At 50.8% G+C, this 20,673-nt stretch overlaps 1 long non-coding RNA gene across 3 annotated transcripts in view; it reads left to right on the forward strand.

Annotated features, from left to right (window-relative positions):
- The first annotated feature begins 227 nt into the window (after positions 1–227).
- LOC134352672 (uncharacterized) overlaps positions 228–20,673 on the forward strand; it is a 28,398-nt gene continuing 7,952 nt past the window's right edge. Inside the window, exons 1-3 of one of the 3 annotated variants that reach the window (XR_010019434.1) lie at positions 228–1,023; positions 9,973–10,242; positions 18,050–18,401. This is a non-coding gene — a long non-coding RNA (uncharacterized LOC134352672). Of the gene's footprint in view, positions 1,024–9,972; positions 10,243–18,049 lie in introns of all 3 variants that reach the window. The other 2 variants (XR_010019433.1, XR_010019432.1) reach the window with 2 other exon arrangements.

The following is a 20,673-nucleotide window of genomic DNA, read 5'->3' on the forward strand; positions in this document are numbered from 1 at the left end:
CCGGGGTCAGACACAGAGTGAAGCTCCCTCCACGCCGTCCCATCACACACTCCAGGTGTCAGACACAGAGTGAAACTCCCTCCACACCGTCCCAGACGGACCTCGCTGTACAAGGGTAGGACACACTGTGAATGGTAGGCTCCTGGGGAGCGATGGGGAACCAGTGGAGACTGGTATTCTTCCAAAGATCCCTAAAGGACAGAGGTCAGGTTTTGAGGAATATTCCGGGTCTGAAGCTCCTGTAAAAACTAAAATGGGGAGAGAACCAGTTAACCGTGAGGTGGGAGTGGTGGAGTCAGGAGGAGATGTCTGATAGGGTCAGTCCGCCATGGCCCAGTTAGCTCACAATGAGGGTTGGGTTGGGCTGCTGTGTTCGTGTGATGTCACGGTAATCGTCAGGCAAGACCAGGAGAACAAGTTACACAATGGAAAAGCAGGAAGTGGAAATCGTAGCCAAGGTAACATCTGGCTCAGAACTTGTTCTGTTACAGACAGGAAGGGCACCTGAAGTTGGCAGATTACTGCAAGACGGGGAGTTGCCCTGAGAGTCTGAAGCAGAATTCCGTTTATTATCATTAACGTATGCCATGAAATATGCTGTTTTGGGACAGCAACACAGTGTAAGGTATTAAAATTCTATAAATTACAAAAATATGTAAATGAGGGAATAGCTGCGGTCCATACACAGACTGTTCAGAAAGCTGGTGGTGAAGGAGAATATGTTGTTCTGAATCATTCTGTCTGGGTCGTCAGGCTCCCGTATCTCCTCCCCAGTGGGCGTGACAAGAACTGGACATCGTCCCGAACGGAGAGAGTCCTGAACGGAGAGGGTCAGGCACTGCCTCTCGAAGATGCGCTCGATGGTGGGGACGCCTGTGCCCCTGATGGTGCCCGGTGAGCCTGCAAACCCTCTGCCCTCTCCTGTGACCCTGAGCCTCGGAGCCTCCAGACCAGAGACTGATGCAACCTCTCCCAATGCCTGCCATCGCACGTCCGTAGAAATCTGCATGAACCCTTTCCAGGGTGAGTCAAAGGTTCAGAGCACAGTTATAATTCATTAATTACACACGAGATACTTGTGCAATCCAAATAACCACTACGCAGAGAAAGAGAGGGAACAAGAATCACACACGTCATGCAAACAACGGAAGCAAGCCAACAGCGTCCCAAATCAGACCGCGTCCCAGATCCGGTCGCGGAGTACCCGAGTAAGTTCAAGTCTCGGTCCCCAGTACATCACACCAGCAGGGCAGAAAGTCAGAGCAGTTTCAGAATATATCTGCGAAAGGATAGGTCTGGTCGGCTGTTTGAGATTCCAGATTGGAGACGGGCCAGCTGTGATGGTATCAGAAATGATCTGGCCACGCTGGATTGGGACAAACTGTTCTCTGGCTAAGGTGTACTTGGAAAGTGAGAGTCCTTCAAAAGTGACATCTTGAGAGTACAAAGCTTGCATGTGCCTTTCAGAATAAAAGGCAAAGATAACAGGTGTAGGGATTCTTGGTGTTGGAGAGATATTGAGGCCCTGGTTCAGAGAGAAAGGGAGGTGCACAGCAGGTCCAGGCAGGTCGGAACAAATGAGGTGCTACTGGAGTATGAGAAATGCAAAAGAACGCTTAGGAAAGAAATCGGGAGGGTGAAAAGAAGGCATGAAGTTGCTCTGGCAGACTTGGTGAAGGAGAATCCTAAGGGATTCGGCAGATATGTTTAAGAACAAAAGGATTTCAAGGGACTAAATTAGTCCACTGAAGATCAGAATTGTAAGCTTTGCATGTTGCCAAAAAAAATGGGGGAAATCTGAAATGCTTTCTTTGCCTCAGGAGACAGACACAGAGTCTATAGAAATGAGGCAAAGCACTATCAACTTCATGGACCCTGTACAGATTACAGAGGAGGAGTTTTTGCGGACCTGAGGCTTATTGGGCTGGATAAATGCTCATGGGCGTGACATGATGTTCCCTCGGACCCTGCGGGAGACAAGTGCAGGGACCCAAGCAGAGATATTTAAATCATCCTTGGCGAGAGGAGAGGTATCAGAGGATTGGAGGATAACCAATGTTGCTCCACTGTTTAAAGAAGGCTTTAAAAATAAACCAGGAAATCGTAGGCCAGCACCACACCCCTGCCTGACTCACCCCACAACATCAGTAGTGGGAATGTAATTGGAAGGTATTCTAAGGCACTATCCCTCCCGCACTGTCCGATCACACACTCCCGGGGACGGACACAGAGTGAAGCTCCCTCCACACCATCAACACACACTCCCGGGGTCAGACAAATTGAAACTCCCTCCACATCGTCCCAATGCACACTCCTCCTCTTTCCCTGCTCTCCCTCCACCTCTCCCTCAACCCCCACTCCGCCACTCCCTCTCTCTCTCTACCCCTATGTAAATGAAGGAATAGCAATAGACAATAGACAATAGGTGCAGGAGTAGGCCATTCAGCCCTTCGAGCCAGCACCACCATTCACTGTGATCACAGCTGATCATCCACAATCAGTATCCAGTTCCTGCCTTCTCCCCAAATCCCTTCACTCACTATCTTTAAGAGCTCTATCTAACTCTGGAAAGAATCCAGAGAATTGGCCTCCACTGCCTTCTGAGACAGATCATTCCACAGAAACACAACCCTCTGTGTGAAAAAGTTTTTCCTCAACTCCATTCTAAATTGTCTACCCCTTATTCTTAAACTGTTAAACTGTGGCCTCTGGTTCTGGACTCCCCCAACACTGGGTACATTTCTTCCTGCCTCCAGCGTGTCCATTCCCTTAATAATCTTATAAGTTTCAATCAGATCCCCTCTCATCCTTCTAAATTCCAGCGTATACAACCCCAGTCACTCCAATCTTTCAACATATGTCAGTCCCGCCATCCCAGGAATTAACCTCGTGAACCTACGCTGCACTCCCTCGATAGCTAGAATGTCCTTCCTCAAATTTGGACTCCAAAACTGTACACAGTACTCCGGGTGTGGTCTCACCAGGGCCCTGTACAGCTGCAGAAGGACCTCTTTGCTCCTATACTCAATTCCCCTTGTTATGAAGGCCGACATTAGCTTTCTTCGCTGCCTGCTGTACCTGCATGCTTACTTTCAGTGACTGATGAACAAGGACACCTAGATCTCGTACCTTCCGTTTTGGAGGTGAAACTCCCTCCACACCGTCCCATCATACACTCCCGGGGTCAGACACAGAGTGAATCTCCCTCCACACCGTCCCATCACACACTCCCGGGGTCAGACACAGAGTGAATCTCCCTCCACACCGTCCCATCACACACTCCAGGGGTCAGACACAGAGTGAATCTCCCTCCACACCGTCCCATCATACACTCCCGGGGTCAGACACAGAGTGAAGCTCCCTCCACACCGTCCCATCACACACTCCCGGGGTCAGACACAGAGTGAATCTCCCTCCACACCGTCCCATCACACACTCCAGGGGTCAGACACAGAGTGAACCTCTCTCCACACCGTCCCATCACACACTCTCGGGGTCAGACACGGACTGAAACTCCCTCCACATCGTCCCAATGCACACGCCTCCTCTTTCTCTGCTCTCCCTCCACCTCTCCCTCAACCCCCACTCCTCCACTCCCTCTCTCTCTCTACCCCTCTCTGTCCCCATCACTCATTCATAACTCTCCCTTCTATCTCACTCCCGCTCTCACCTCACCACCTCTCTCTCCCTCCTATCCACTATCTCTATCCCCTCTCTCTACCCCCTCTCTCCCCCTCACTCTCCCCTCTATCTCTGCCACTATCGCACTCCCCCCTCCCCTCTCTCTGCCCCCTCTCTACCCCTCCCTCTTCCCTCTCCCACTTCCCCCTTTCTATCCTCTCACCCCTCACTCTCACCACTCTCCCCTCTTTCTCATCCTTCTCTCCCACCCTCCCATACCCCCCTCCCTGCCGTTCCTGCCCTGTCTCCTCCTCTCTGTCCCCCGTCCTCCTCTGCCCTCTCTACCCCTCTCTGTCTCCCTCTCCCCCACTCTCCCCTCTCTCTGCCCCCAAACCACCTCACCCCCTCCCCTTCTCCCCTTTCTCCCTCCTTTCACTCTCTCTCTGCCGACCTCTTCCCTGGACTATGTAACTTCTGCGAAAGTCACGCAACTTTAAGTGAAATCAGGAGATGTTTTTGCAAACTTTGGAACTCCCATATTTCATCTAAATGGAGTTATTCATTGCTGGAATAGATTTCCTGATCTAAGCTTGCAAGTACCTTTATAAAGGGACTACAGAAAGATATGGTGTCTTCAATCTTGTCCCATCACACACTCCCGAAGTCAAACCAAAAGTGAAACTCTCTCCACAAAGTCCCATCACGCATCCCAGGGTCAGACACAGAGTGAAGCTCCCTCCACACCGTCCCATCACACACTCCCGGGGTCAGACACAGACTGAAACTCCCTCCACACCGTCCCATCACACACTCCCGGTGTCAGACACAGAGTGAAACTCCCTCCACACCGTCCCATCACACACTCCTGGGGTCAGACACAGAGTGAATCTCCCTCCACACCGTCCCATCACACACTCCCGGGGTCAGACACAGAGTGAAACTCCCTCCACACCGTCCCAGAGGGACCTCGCTGTTCATGGGAAGGACACACTGTGAATGGTAGGCTCCTGGGGAGCGATGGGGAAACAGTGCAGACTGGTATTCTTCCAAAGATCCCTAAGGGACAGAGGTCAGGTTTTGAGAAATATTCCAGGTCTGAAGCTCTTGCAAAAACCGAAATGGGGAGAGAACCAGTTAACCGTGAGGTGGGAGTGGTGGATTCAAGAGGAGATGTCTGATAGGGTCAGTCCGCCATGGCCTAGTTAGCTCACAATGAGGGTTGGGTTGGGCTGCTGTGTTCGTGTGATGTCACGGTAATCGTCAGGCAAGACCAGGAGAACAAGTTACACAATGGAAAAGCAGGAAGTGGAAATCGTAGCCAAGGTAACATCTGGCTCAGAACTTGTTCTGTTACAGACAGGAAGGGCACCTGACGTTGGCAGATTACTGCAAGATGGGGAGTTGCCCTGAGAGTCTGAAGCAGAATTCGGTTTATTATCGTTAACGTATGCCATGAAATATGCTGTTTTGGGACAGCAACACAGTGTAAGGCATTAAAATTCTATAAATTACAAAAATATGTAAATGAAGGAATAGCAATAGACAATAGACAATAGGTGCAGGAGTAGGCCATTCAGCCCTTCGAGCCAGCACCACCATTCACTGTGATCACAGCTGATCATCCACAATCAGTATCCAGTTCCTGCCTTCTCCCCAAATCCCTTCACTCACTATCTTTGAGCTCTATCTAACTCTGGAAAGAATCCAGAGAATTGGCCTCCACTGCCTTCTGAGACAGATCATTCCACAGAAACACAACCCTCTGTGTGAAAAAAGTTTTTCCTCAACTCCATTCTAAATTGTCTACCCCTTATTCTTAAACTGTTAAACTGTGGCCTCTGGTTCTGGACTCCCCCAACACTGGGTACATTTCTTCCTGCCTCCAGCGTGTCCATTCCCTTAATAATCTTATATGTTTCAATCAGATCCCCTCTCATCCTTCTAAATTCCAGCGTATACAACCCCAGTCACTCCAATCTTTCAACATATGTCAGTCCCGCCATCCCAGGAATTAACCTCGTGAACCTACGCTGCACTCCCTCGATAGCTAGAATGTCCTTCCTCAAATTTGGACTCCAAAACGGTACACAGTACTCCGGGTGTGGTCTCACCAGGGCCCTGTACAGCTGCAGAAGGACCTCTTTGCTCCTATACTCAATTCCCCTTGTTATGAAGGCCGACATTAGCTTTCTTCGCTGCCTGCTGTACCTGCATGCTTACTTTCAGTGACTGATGAACAAGGACACCTAGATCTCGTACCTTCCGTTTTGGAGGTGAAACTCCCTCCACACCGTCCCATCATACACTCCCGGGGTCAGACACAGAGTGAATCTCCCTCCACACCGTCCCATCACACACTCCAGGGGTCAGACACGGAGTGAATCTCCCTCAACACCGTCCCATCACACACTCCAGGGGTCAGACACAGAGTGAATCTCCCTCCACACCGTCCCATCACACACTCCAGGGGTCAGACACAGAGTGAACCTCTCTCCACACCGTCCCATCACACACTCTCGGGGTCAGACACGGACTGAAACTCCCTCCACATCGTCCCAATGCACACGCCTCCTCTTTCTCTGCTCTCCCTCCACCTCTCCCTCAACCCCCACTCCTCCACTCCCTCTCTCTCTCTACCCCTCTCTGTCCCCATCACTCATTCATAACTCTCCCTTCTATCTCACTCCCGCTCTCACCTCACCACCTCTCTCTCCCTCCTATCCACTATCTCTATCCCCTCTCTCTACCCCCTCTCTCCCCCTACCCCCTCTCTCCCCCTCACTCTCCCCTCTATCTCTGCCACTATCGCACTCCCCCCTCCCCTCTCTCTGCCCCCTCTCTACCCCTCCCTCTTCCCTCTCCCACTTCCCCCTTTCTATCCTCCCACCCCTCACTCTCACCACTCTCCCCTCTTTCTCATCCTTCTCTCCCACCCTCCCATACCCCCCTTCCTGCCGTTCCTGCCCTGTCTCCTCCTCTCTGTCCCCCGTCCTCCTCTGCCCTCTCTACCCCTCTCTGTCTCCCTCTCCCCCACTCTCCCCTCTCTCTGCCCCCAAACCACCCCACCCCCTCCCCTTCTCCCCTTTCTCCCTCCTTTCACTCTCTCTCTGCCAACCTCTTCCCTGGACTATGTAACTTCTGCGAAAGTCACGCAACTTTAAGTGAAATCAGGAGATGTTTTTGCAAACTTTGGAACTCCCATATTTCATCTAAATGGAGTTATTCATTGCTGGAATAGATTTCCTGATCTAAGCTTGCAAGTACCTTTATAAAGGGACTACAGAAAGATATGGTGTCTTCAATCTTGTCCCACCACACACTCCCGAAGTCAAACCAAAAGTGAAACTCTCTCCACAAAGTCCCATCACGCATCCCGGGGTCAGACACAGAGTGAAGCTCCCTCCACACCGTCCCATCACACACTCCCGGGGTCAGACACAGAGTGAAACTCGCTCCACACCGTCCCATCACACACTCCCGGGGTCAGACACAGAGTGAAACTCCCTCCACACCGTCCCAGAGGGACCTCGCTGTTCATGGGAAGGACACACTGTGAATGGTAGGCTCCTGGGGAGCGATGGGGAACCAGTGGAGACTGGTATTCTTCCAAAGATCCCTAAGGGACAGAGGTCAGGTTTTGAGAAATATTCCAGGTCTGAAGCTCTTGCAAAAACCGAAATGGGGAGAGAACCAGTTAACCGTGAGGTGGGAGTGGTGGATTCAAGAGGAGATGTCTGATAGGGTCAGTCCGCCATGGCCTAGTTAGCTCACAATGAGGGTTGGGTTGGGCTGCTGTGTTCGTGTGATGTCACGGTAATCGTCAGGCAAGACCAGGAGAACAAGTTACACAATGGAAAAGCAGGAAGTGGAAATCGTAGCCAAGGTAACATCTGGCTCAGAACTTGTTCTGTTACAAACAGGAAGGGCACCTGAAGTTGGCAGATTACTGCAAGATGGGGAGTTGCCCTGAGAGTCTGAAGCAGAATTCCGTTTATTATCATTAACGTATGCCATGAAATATGCTGTTTTGCGACAGCAACACAGTGTAAGGCATTAAAATTCTATAAATTACAAAAATATGTAAATGAAGGAATAGCAATAGACAATAGACAATAGGTGCAGGAGTAGGCCATTCAGCCCTTCGAGCCAGCACCACCATTCACTGTGATCACAGCTGATCATCCACAATCAGTATCCAGTTCCTGCCTTCTCCCCAAATCCCTTCACTCTGCTATCTTTAAGAGCTCTATCTAACTCTGGAAAGAATCCAGAGAATTGGCCTCCACTGCCTTCTGAGACAGATCATTCCACAGAAACACAACCCTCTGTGTGAAAAAGTTTTTCCTCAACTCCATTCTAAATTGTCTACCCCTTATTCTTAAACTGTTAAACTGTGGCCTCTGGTTCTGGACTCCCCCAACATTGGGAACATTTCTTCCTGCCTCCAGCGTGTCCATTCCCTTAATAATCCTATAAGTTTCAATCAGATCCCCTCTCATCCTTCTAAATTCCAGCGTATACAACCCCAGTCACTCCAATCTTTCAACATATGTCAGTCCCGCCATCCCAGGAATTAACCTCGTGAACCTACGCTGCACTCCCTTGATAGCTAGAATGTCCTTCCTCAAATTTGGACTCCAAAACTGTACACAGTACTCCGGGTGTGGTCTCACCAGGGCCCTGTACAGCTGCAGAAGGACCTCTTTGCTCCTATACTCAATTCCCCTTGTTATGAAGGCCGACATTAGCTTTCTTCACTGCCTGCTGTACCTGCATGCTTACTTTCAGTGACTGATGAACAAGGACACCTAGATCTCGTACCTTCCTTTTTGGAGGTGAAGCTCCCTCCACACCGTCCCATCACACACTCCCGGGGTCAGACACGGAGTGAAGCTCCCTCCACACCGTCCCATCACACACTCCCGGGGTCAGACACGGAGTGAAGCTCCCTCCACACCGTCCCATCACACACTCCCGGGGTCAGACACAGACTGAAACTCCCTCCACATCGTCCCATCACACACTCCGGGGGTCAGACACAGACTGAAACTCCCTCCACACCGTCCCATCACACACTCCCGGGGTCAGACAGAGAGTGAATCTCCCTCCACACCGTCCCATTACACACTCCCGGGGTCAGACACAGAGTGAAACTCCCTCCACACCGTCCCATCATACACTCCCGGGGTCAGACACAGAGTGAAGCTCCCTCCACACCGTCCCATCACATACTCCCGGGGTCAGACACAGAGTGAAGCTCCCTCCACACCGTCCCATCACACACTCCCGGGGTCAGACAGAGAGTGAATCTCCCTCCACACCGTCCCATCACATACTCCCGGGGTCAGACACAGAGTGAAACTCCCTCCACACCGTCCCATCATACACTCCCGGGGACAGACACAGAGTGAATCTCCCTCCACACCGTCCCATCACACACTCCCGGGGTCAGACACAGAGTGAAGCTCCCTCCACACCGTCCCATCACACACTCCCGGGGTCAGACACAGAGTGAAGCTCCCTCCACACCGTCCCATCACATACTCCCGGGGTCAGACACAGAGTGAAGCTCCCTCCACACCGTCCCATCACACACTCCCGGGGTCAGACACAGAGTGAAGCTCCCTCCACACTGTCCCATCACACACTCCCGGGGTCAGACACATAGTGAAACTCCCTCCACACCGTCCCAGACGGACCTCGCTGTGCAAGGGTAGGACACACTGTGAATGGTAGGCTCCTGGGGATTGATGGGGAACCAGTTGAGACTGGTATTCTTCCAAAGATCCCTAAAGGACGGAGGTCAGGTTTTGAGGAATATTCTGGGTCTGAAGCTCCTGTAAAAACTAAAATGGGGAGAGAACCAGTTAACCGTGAGGTGGGAGTGGTGGATTCAAGAGGAGATGTCTGATAGGGTCAGTCCGCCATGGCCTAGTTAGCTCACAATGAGGGTTGGGTTGGGCTGCTGTGTTCGTGTGATGTCACGGTAATCGTCAGGCAAGACCAGGAGAACAAGTTACACAATGGAAAAGCAGGAAGTGGAAATCTTAGCCAAGGTAACATCTGGCTCAGAACTTGTTCTGTTACAGACAGGAAGGGCACCTGAAGTTGGCAGATTACTGCAAGACGGGGAGTTGCCCTGAGAGTCTGAAGCAGAATTCCGTTTATTATCATTAAGGTATGCCATGAAATATGCTGTTTTGGGACAGCAACACAGTGTAAGGTATTAAAATTCTATAAATTACAAAAATATGTAAATGAGGGAATAGCTGCGGTCCATACACAGACCGTTCAGAAAGCTGGTGGTGAAGGAGAATATGTTGTTCTGAATCATTCTGTCTGGGTGGTCAGGCACCCGTATCTCCTCCCCAGTGGGCGTGACAAGAACTGGACATCGTCCCGAATGGAGAGGGTCCTGAACGGAGAGGGTCAGGCACTGCCTCTCGAAGATGCACTCGACGGTGGGGACGCCTGTGCCCCTGATGGTGCCCGGTGAGCCTGCAAACCCTCTGCCCTCTCCTGTGACCCTGAGCCTTGGAGCCTCCAGACCAGAGACTGATGCAACCTCTCCCAATGCCTGCCATCGCACGTCCGTAGAAATCTGCATGAACCATTTCCAGGGTGAGTCAAAAGTTCAGAGCACATTTATAATGCATAAATTACACACGAGAGACTTGTGCAATCCAAATAACCACTACGCAGAGAAAGAGAGGGAACAAGAATCACACACGTCATGCAAACAACGGAAGCAAGCCAACAGCGTCCCAAATCAGACCGCGTCCCAGATCCGGTCGCGGAGTACCCGAGTAAGTTCAAGTCTCGGTCCCCAGTACATCACACCAGCAGGGCAGAAAGTCAGAGCAGTTTCAGAATATATCTGCGAAAGGATAGGTCTGGTCGGCTGTTTGAGATTCCAGATTGGAGACGGGCCAGCTGTGATGGTATCAGAAATGATCTGGCCACGCTGGATTGGGACAAACTGTTCTCTGGCTAAGGTGTACTTGGAAAGTGAGAGTCCTTCAAAAGTGACATCTTGAGAGTACAAAGCTTGCATGTGCCTTTCAGAATAAAAGGCAAAGATAACAGGTGTAGGGATTCTTGGTGTTGGAGAGATATTGAGGCCCTGGTTCAGAGAGAAAGGGAGGTGCACAGCAGGTCCAGGCAGGTCGGAACAAATGAGGTGCTACTGGAGTATGAGAAATGCAAAAGAACGCTTAGGAAAGAAATCGGGAGGGTGAAAAGAAGGCATGAAGTTGCTCTGGCAGACTTGGTGAAGGAGAATCCTAAGGGATTCGGCAGATATGTTTAAGAACAAAAGGATTTCAAGGGACTAAATTAGTCCACTGAAGATCAGAATTGTAAGCTTTGCATGTTGCCAAAAAAAATGGGGGAAATCTGAAATGCTTTCTTTGCCTCAGGAGACAGACACAGAGTCTATAGAAATGAGGCAAAGCACTATCAACTTCATGGACCCTGTACAGATTACAGAGGAGGAGTTTTTGCGGACCTGAGGCTTATTGGGCTGGATAAATGCTCATGGGCGTGACATGATGTTCCCTCGGACCCTGCGGGAGACAAGTGCAGGGACCCAAGCGGAGATATTTAAATCATCCTTGGCGAGAGGAGAGGTATCAGAGGATTGGAGGATAACCAATGTTGCTCCACTGTTTAAAGAAGGCTTTAAAAATAAACCAGGAAATCGTAGGCCAGCACCACACCCCTCCCTCACCCACCCCACAACATCAGTAGTGGGAATGTAATTGGAAGGTATTCTAAGGCACTATCCCTCCCGCACTGTCCGATCACACACTCCCGGGGACGGACACAGAGTGAAGCTCCCTCCACACCATCAACACACACTCCCGGGGTCAGACACGGAGTGAAGCTCCCTCCACACCGTCCCATCACACACTCCCGGGGTCAGACACAGAGTGAAACTCCCTCCGCACCATCAACACACACTCCCGGGGTCAGACAAATTGAAACTCCCTCCACATCGTCCCAATGCACACGCCTCCTCTTTCCCTGCTCTCCCTCCACCTCTCCCTCAACCCCCACTCCTCCACTCCCTCTCTCTCTCTACCCCTCTCTGTCCCCATCACTCATTCATAACTCTCCCTTCTATCTCACTCCCGCTCTCACCTCACCACCTCTCTCTCCCTCCTATCCACTATCTCTATCCCCTCTCTCTACCCCCTCTCTCCCCCTCACTCTCCCCTCTATCTCTGCCACTATCGCACTCCCCCCTCCCCTCTCTCTGCCCCCTCTCTACCCCTCCCTCTTCCCTCTCCCACTGCCCCCTTTCTATCCTCCCACCCGTCTCTCTCACCACTCTCTCCTCTTTCTCATCCTTCTCTCCCACCCTCCCATACCCCCCTCCCTGCCGTTCCTGCCCTGTCTCCTCCTCTCTGTCCCCCGTCCTCCTCTGCCCTCTCTACCCCTCTCTGTCTCCCTCTCCCCCACTCTCCCCTCTCTCTGCCCCCAAACCACCCCACCCCCTCCCCTTCTCCCCTTTCTCACTCTCTCTCTGCCAACCTCTTCCCTGGACTATGTAACTTCTGCGAAAGTCACGCAACTTTAAGTGAAATCAGGAGATGTTTTTGCAAACTTTGGAACTCCCATATTTTATCTAAATGGAGTTATTCATTGCTGGAATAGATTTCCTGATCTAAGCTTGCAAGTACCTTTATAAAGAGACTACAGAAAGATAAGGTGTCCTCAATCTTGTCCCATCACACACTTCCGAAGTCAAACCAAAAGTGAAACTCTCTCCACAAAGTCCCATCACGCATCCCGGGGTCAGACACAGAGTGAAACTCGCTCCACACCGTCCCATCACACACTCCCGGGGTCAGACACAGACTGAAACTCCCTCCACACCGTCCCATCACACACTCCGGGGGTCAGACACAGACTGAAACTCCCTCCACACCGTCCCATCACACACTCCCGGGGTCAGACACGGAGTGAATCTCCCTCCACACCGTCCCATCACACTCCCGGGGTCAGACACAGAGTGAATCTCCCTCCACACCGTCCCATCACACACTCCCGGGGTCAGACACGGAGTGAAGCTCCCTCCACGCCGTCCCATCACACACTCCCGGGGTCAGACACAGAGTGAATCTCCCTCCACACCGTCCCATCACACACTCCCGGGGTCAGACACAGAATGAAGCTCCCTCCACACCGTCCCATCACACACTCCCGGGGTCAGACACAGACTGAAACTCCCTCCACACCGTCCCATCACACACTCCGGGGGTCAGACACAGACTGAAACTCCCTCCACACCGTCCCATCACACACTCCCGGGGTCAGACACGGAGTGAATCTCCCTCCACACCATCCCATCACACACTCCCGGGGTCAGACACAGAGTGAAACTCCCTCCACACCGTCCCATCATACACTCCCGGGGTCAGACACAGAGTGAAGCTCCCTCCACACCGTCCCATCATACACTCCCGGGGTCAGACACGGAGTGAAGCTCCCTCCACACCGTCCCATCACACACTCCCGGGGTAAGACACAGAATGAAGCTCCCTCCACACCGTCCCATCACACACTCCGGGGGTCAGACACAGACTGAAACTCCCTCCACACCGTCCCATCACACACTCCCAGGGTCAGACACAGAGTGAAACTCCCTCCACACCGTCCCAGACGGACTTCGCTGTTCATGGGAAGGACACACTGTGAATGGTAGGCTCCTGGGGAGCGATGGGGAACCAGTGGAGACTGGTATTCTTCCAAAGATCCCTAAGGGACAGAGGTCAGGTTTTGAGAAATATTCCAGGTCTGAAGCTCTTGCAAAAACCGAAATGGGGAGAGAACCAGTTAACCGTGAGGTGGGAGTGGTGGATTCAAGAGGAGATGTCTGATAGGGTCAGTCCGCCATGGCCTAGTTAGCTCACAATGAGGGTTGGGTTGGGCTGCATTGTTCGTGTGATGTCACGGTAATCGTCAGGGAAGACCAGGAGAACAAGTTACACAATGGAAAAGCAGGAAGTGGAAATCGTAGCCAAGGTACCATCTAGCTCAGAACTTGTTCTGTTACAAACAGGAAGGGCACGTGAAGTTGGCAGATTACTGCAAGATGGGGAGTTGCCCTGAGAGTCTGAAGCAGAATTCCGTTTATTATCATTAACGTATGCCATGAAATATGCTGTTTTGGGACAGCAACACAGTGTAAGGCATTAAAATTCTATAAATTACAAAAATATGTAAATGAAGGAATAGCAATAGACAATAGGTGCAGGAGTAGGCTATTCAGCCCTTCGAGACAGCACCACCATTCACTGTGATCACAGCTGATCATCCACAATCATTATCCAGTTCCTGCCTTCTCCCCAAATCCCTTCACTCACTATCTTTAAGAGCTCTATCTAACTCTGGAAAGAATCCAGAGAATTGGCCTCCACTGCCTTCTGAGACAGATCATTCCACAGAAACACAACCCTCTGTGTGAAAAAGTTTTTCCTCAACTCCATTCTAAATTGTCTACCCCTTATTCTTAAACTGTTAAACTGTGGCCTCTGGTTCTGGACTCCCCCAACACTGGGTACATTTCTTCCTGCCTCCAGCGTGTCCATTCCCTTAATAATCTTATATGTTTCAATCAGATCCCCTCTCATCCTTCTAAATTCCAGCGTATACAACCCCAGTCACTCCAATCTTTCAACATATGTCAGTCCCGCCATCCCAGGAATTAACCTCATGAACCTACGCTGCACTCCCTCGATAGCTAGAATGTCCTTCCTCAAATTTGGACTCCAAAACTGTACACAGTACTCCGGGTGTGGTCTCACCAGGGCCCTGTACAGCTGCAGAAGGACCTCTTTGCTCCTATACTCAATTCCCCTTGTTATGAAGGCCGACATTAGCTTTCTTCACTGCCTGCTGTACCTGCATGCTTACTTTCAGTGACTGATGAACAAGGACACCTAGATCTCGTACTTTCCCTTTTGGAGGTGAAACTCCCTCCACACCGTCCCATCACACTCCCGGGGTCAGACACAGAGTGAATCTCCCTCCACGCCGTCCCATCACACACTCCCGGGGTCAGACACAGAGTGAATCTCCCTCCACACCATCCCATCACACACTCCCGGGGTCAGACACGGAGTGAAGCTCCCTCCACACCGTCCCATCACACACTCCCGGGGTTAGACACAGAGTGAAGCTCCCTCCACACCGTCCCATCACACACTCCGGGGGTCAGACACAGACTGAAACTCCCTCCACACCGTCCCATCACACACTCCCGGGGTCAGACACAGAGTGAATCTCCCTCCACACCGTCCCATCACACACTCCCGGGGTCAGACACAGAGTGAAGCTCCCTCCACACCGTCCCATCACACACTCCCGGGGTCAGACACATAGTGAAACTCCCTCCACACCGTCCCATCACACACTCCCAGGGTCAGACACAGAGTGAATCTCCCTCCACACCGTCCCATCATACACTCCCGGGGTCAGACACGGAGTGAAGCTCCCTCCACACCGTCCCATCACACACTCCCGGGGTAAGACACAGAGTGAAGCTCCCTCCACACCGTCCCATCACACACTCCTAGGGTCAGACACAGACTGAAACTCCCTCCACATCGTCCCAATGCACACGCCTCCTCTTTCCCTGCTCTCCCTCCACCTCTCCCTCAACCCCCACTCCTCCACTCCCTCTCTCTCTCTCTACCCCTCTCTGTCCCCATCACTCATTCATAACTCTCCCTTCTATCTCACTCCCGCTCTCACCTCACCACCTCTCTCTCCCTCCTACCACTATCTCTATCCCCTCTCTCTACCCCCTCTCTCCCCCTCACTCTCCCCTCTATCTCTGCCACTATCGCACTCCCCCCTCCCCTCTCTCTGCCCCCTCTCTACCCCTCCCTCTTCCCTCTCCCACTTCCCCCTTTCTATCCTCTCACCCATCTCTCTCGCCACTCTCCCACTCTTTCTCATCCTTCTCTCCCACCCTCCCATACCCACCTCCCTGCCGTTCCTGCCCTGTCTCCTCCTCTCTGTCCCCCGTCCTCCTCTGCCCTCTCTACCCCTCTCTGTCTCCCTCTCCCCCACTCTCCCCTCTCTCTGCCCCCAAACCACCCCACCCCCTCCCCTTCTCCCCTTTCTCCCTCCTTTCACTCTCTCTCTGCCGACCTCTTCCCTGCACTATGTAACTTCTGCGAAAGTCACGCAACTTTAAGTGAAATCAGGAGATGTTTTTGCAAACTTTGGAACTCCCGTATCTTATCTGAATGGCGTTATTCATTGCTGGAATAGATTTCCTGATCTAAGCTTGCAAGTACCTTTATAAAGGGACTACAGAAAGATATGGTGTCTTCAATCTTGTCCCATCACACACTCCCGAAGTCAAACCAAAAGTGAAACTCTCTCCACAAAGTCCCATCACGCATCCCGGGGTCAGACACAGAGTGAAGCTCCCTCCACACCGTCCCATCACACACTCCCGGGGTCAGACACAGAGTGAAGCTCCCTCCACACCGTCCCATCACACACTCCCGGGGTCAGACACAGACTGAAACTCCCTCCACACCGTCCCATCACACACTCCGGGGGTCAGACACAGACTGAAACTCCCTCCACACCGTCCCATCACACACTCCCGGGGTCAGACAGAGAGTGAATCTCCCTCCACACCGTCCCATCACACACCCCCGGGGTCAGAAACAGAGTGAATCTCTCTCCACACCGTCCCATCATACACTCCTGGGGTCAGACACAGAGTGAATCTCCCTCCACACCGTCCCATCACACACTCCCGGGGTCAGACACAGAGTGAAGCTCCCTCCACACTGTCCCATCACACACTCCCGGGGTCAGACACAGAGTGAAACTCCCTCCACACCGTCCCAGACGGACCTCGCTGTGCAAGGGTAGGACACACTGTGAATGGTAGGCTCCTGGGGATTGATGGGGAACCAGTGGAGACTGGTATTCTTCCAAAGATCCCTAAAGGACGGAGGTCAGCTTTTGAGGAATATTCCAGGTCTGAAGCTCTTGCAAAAACCGAAATGGGGAGAGAACCAGTTAGCCGTGAGGTGGGAGTGGTGGATTCAAGAGGAGATGTCTGATAGGGTCAGTCCGCCATGGCCTAGTTAGCTCACAATGAGGGTTGGGTTGGGCTGCTGTGTTCGTGTGATGTCACGGTAATCGTCAGGCAAGACCAGGAGAACAAGTTACACAATGGAAAAGCAGGAAGTGGTAATCGTAGCCAAGGTTACATCTGGCTCAGAACTTGTTCTGTTACAGACAGGAACGGCACCTGAAGTTGGCAGATTACTGCAAGACGGGGAGTTGCCCTGAGAGTCTGAAGCAGAATTCCGTTTATTATCATTAACCTATGCCATGAAATATGCTGTTTTGCGACAGCAACACAGTGTAAGGCATTAAAATTCTAAAAATTAACAAAAATATGTAAACGAAGGAATAGCAATAGACAATAGACAATAGGTGTAGGAGTAGGCCATTCAGCCCTTCAAGCCAGCACCACCATTCACTGTGATCATGGCTGATCATCCACAATCAGTACCCTTTTCCTGCCTTCTCCCCAAATCCCTTCACTCTGCTATCTTTAAGAGCTCTATCTAACTCTTTGGAAAGAATCCAGAGAATTGGCCTCCACTGCCTTCAGAGACAGATCAGTCCACAGAAACACAACCCTCTGGGTGAAAAAGTTTTCCCTCAACTCCATTCTAAATTGTCTACCCCTTATTCTTAAACTGTTAAACTGTGGCCTCTGGTTCTGGACTCCCCCAACATCGGGAACATTTCTTCCTGCCTCCAGCGTGTCCATTCCCTTAATAATCTTATATGTTTCAATCAGATCCCCTCTCATCCTTCTAAATTCCAGTGTATACAACCCCAGTCGCTCCAATCTTTCAACATATGACAACCTGCCATCCCGGGAAATAACCTCGTGAACCTACGCTGCACTTCCTCAATAGCAAGAATGTCCTTCCTCAAATTTGGAAACAAAAACTGTACACAATACTCCAGGTGTGGTCTCACCAAGGCTCTGTACAACTGCAGAAGGACCTCTTTGCTCCTATACTCAATTCCCCTTGTTATGAAGGCCAGCATGCCATTAGCTTTCTTCACTGCCTGCTGTACCTGCATGCTTCCTTTCAGTGACTGATGAACAAGGACACCTAAATCTCGTACCTTCCCTTTTCCTAACTTGACACCATTTATATAGTAATCTACCTTCCTGTTCTTGCCACCAAAGTGGATAACCTCACATTTATCCACATTCAACTGCATCTGCCATGCATCTGCCCATTCACCTAACCTGTCCAAGTCACCCTGCATTCTCATAACATCCTCCTCACATTACACACTGCCAGCCAGCTTTGTGTCATCTGCAAATTTGCTAATGTTACTTTTAATCCATTCATGTAACTAGCTGCGGTCCATACACAGACTGTTCAGAAAGCTGATGGTGAAGGAGAATATGTTCTTCTGAATCATTCTGACTGGGTCGTCAGGCTCCCGTATCTCCTCCCCAGTGGGCGTGACAAGAACTGGACATCGTCCCGAACGGAGAGAGTCCTGAACGGAGAGGGTCAGGCACTGCCTCTCGAAGATGCGCTCGATGGTGGGGACGCCTGTGCACCTGATGGTGCCCGGTGAGCCTGCAAACCCTCTGCCCTCTCCTGTGACCCTGAGCCTCGGAGCCTCCAGACCAGAGACTGATGCAACCTCTCCCAATGCCTGCCATCGCACGTCCGTCGAAATCTGCATGAACCCTTTCCAGGGTGAGTCAAAGGTTCAGAGCACAGTTATAATTCATTAATTACACACGAGATACTTGTGCAATCCAAATAACCACTACGCAGAGAAAGAGAGGGAACAAGAATCACACACGTCATGCAAACAACAGAAGCAAGCCAACAGCGTCCCAAATCAGACCGCGTCCCAGATCCGGTCGCGGAGTACCCGAGTAAGTTCAAGTCTCGGTCCCCAGTACATCACACCAGCAGGGCAGAAAGTCAGAGCAGTTTCAGAATATATCTGCGAAAGGATAGGTCTGGTCGGCTGTTTGAGATTCCAGATTGGAGACGGGCCAGCTGTGATGGTATCAGAAATGATCTGGCCACGCTGGATTGGGACAAACTGTTCTCTGGCTAAGGTGTACTTGGAAAGTGAGAGTCCTTCAAAAGTGACATCTTGAGAGTACAAAGCTTGCATGTGCCTTTCAGAATAAAAGGCAAAGATAACAGGTGTAGGGATTCTTGGTGTTGGAGAGATATTGAGGCCCTGGTTCAGAGAGAAAGGGAGGTGCACAGCAGGTCCAGGCAGGTCGGAACAAATGAGGTGCTACTGGAGTATGAGAAATGCAAAAGAACGCTTAGGAAAGAAATCGGGAGGGTGAAAAGAAGGCATGAAGTTGCTCTGGCAGACTTGGTGAAGGAGAATCCTAAGGGATTCGGCAGATATGTTTAAGAACAAAAGGATTTCAAGGGACTAAATTAGTCCACTGAAGATCAGAATTGTAAGCTTTGCATGTTGCCAAAAAAAATGGGGGAAATCTGAAATGCTTTCTTTGCCTCAGGAGACAGACACAGAGTCTATAGAAATGAGGCAAAGCACTATCAACTTCATGGACCCTGTACAGATTACAGAGGAGGAGTTTTTGCGGACCTGAGGCTTATTGGGCTGGATAAATGCTCATGGGCGTGACATGATGTTCCCTCGGACCCTGCGGGAGACAAGTGCAGGGACCCAAGCGGAGATATTTAAATCATCCTTGGCGAGAGGAGAGGTATCAGAGGATTGGAGGATAACCAATGTTGCTCCACTGTTTAAAGAAGGCTTTAAAAATAAACCAGGAAATCGTAGGCCAGCACCACACCCCTGCCTCACCCACCCCCTCCCCCCAACATCAGTGGTGGGAAAGTTATTGGAAGTTATTCTAAGTGACCAGTTATGAGTATTTGTATAGGCATGGATTTATTAGGGATAGACTGCATGGCTTTGTGCATGGTAGGTCATGTCTAACCAATCTTAAAGAGGAAGTTACCATGAAAGTTGATGAAGGCAAGGCAGTAGATGTTGTCTACATGGACTTTAACAAAGCATTGGACAAGGTCCAGCATGGGAGGCTGTTCAAGGAGATTCAGTCGCTCAGCATTCTGGATGAGGTAGTAAATTGGATTAGACATCGGCTTTGTGGGAGAAGACAGAGAGTGGTAGCAGATGATTGCCTCTCTGACTGGAAGCCTGTGACTAGTGGAGTGATGCGGGAACTGTTGATGAGTCCACTGTTGCCTGTCATCTGTATCAGTGATCTGGGAGATCATATGGCTAACTGGAGCAGCAAATTTGCAAATGACAGCAAGATAGAGGGTGTGGTGGACAATGATGAATGCTATCATTGTTTGCAGGGGAATCTGAACCAGCTGACAAAATGGCAGAAGGAATTTAATGCAGGCAAGGGTGAGGTTTTGCACTTTGGTATGACTAACCAGAGTTGGACATACACAGTGAATGGTGGGGCACTGAGGAAATACAGGTCCATAATTTGTTGAAAGTAGTGTCACGTGTAGATAGGGTTGTAAAAAAAGCTTTTGGCACATTGGCTTTCATAAATCAATGTATTGAGTACAGAGATGGGATGTTACGTTGAAGTTGTATAGGACATTGGCAAGGCCTAATTATGGTACTGCGTGCAATTTTTGGTCACCTACCTACAGGAAAGATGTAAACAAGGTTGAAAGAGTGCAGAGAGAATTTACAAGGATGTTGTTGGGTCTGGAGGACTTGAGTTAGAAGGAAAGATTGATTAGTTTGGGACTGTATTCTTCAGAACATTGAAGACTGAGGGGAGATTTGATCGAGGTATACAAAATTATGAGAGGTACAGAGAGGGTAAGTGCAAGCAGGCTGTTTCCGCTGAGGTTGGGTGGGACTACAACCAGAGGTCATGGGTTAAGGGTGAAAGGTGAAACGTTTAAGGAGAACATGAGGGGAAACATCTTCACCCAGAGGATGGTGAGAGTGTGGAACGAGCTGCCAGCACAAGTGGTG

The sequence above is a fragment of the Mobula hypostoma genome, chromosome 10, assembly GCF_963921235.1.
Source record: "Mobula hypostoma chromosome 10, sMobHyp1.1, whole genome shotgun sequence".
Classification (NCBI taxonomy): domain Eukaryota; kingdom Metazoa; phylum Chordata; class Chondrichthyes; order Myliobatiformes; family Myliobatidae; genus Mobula; species Mobula hypostoma.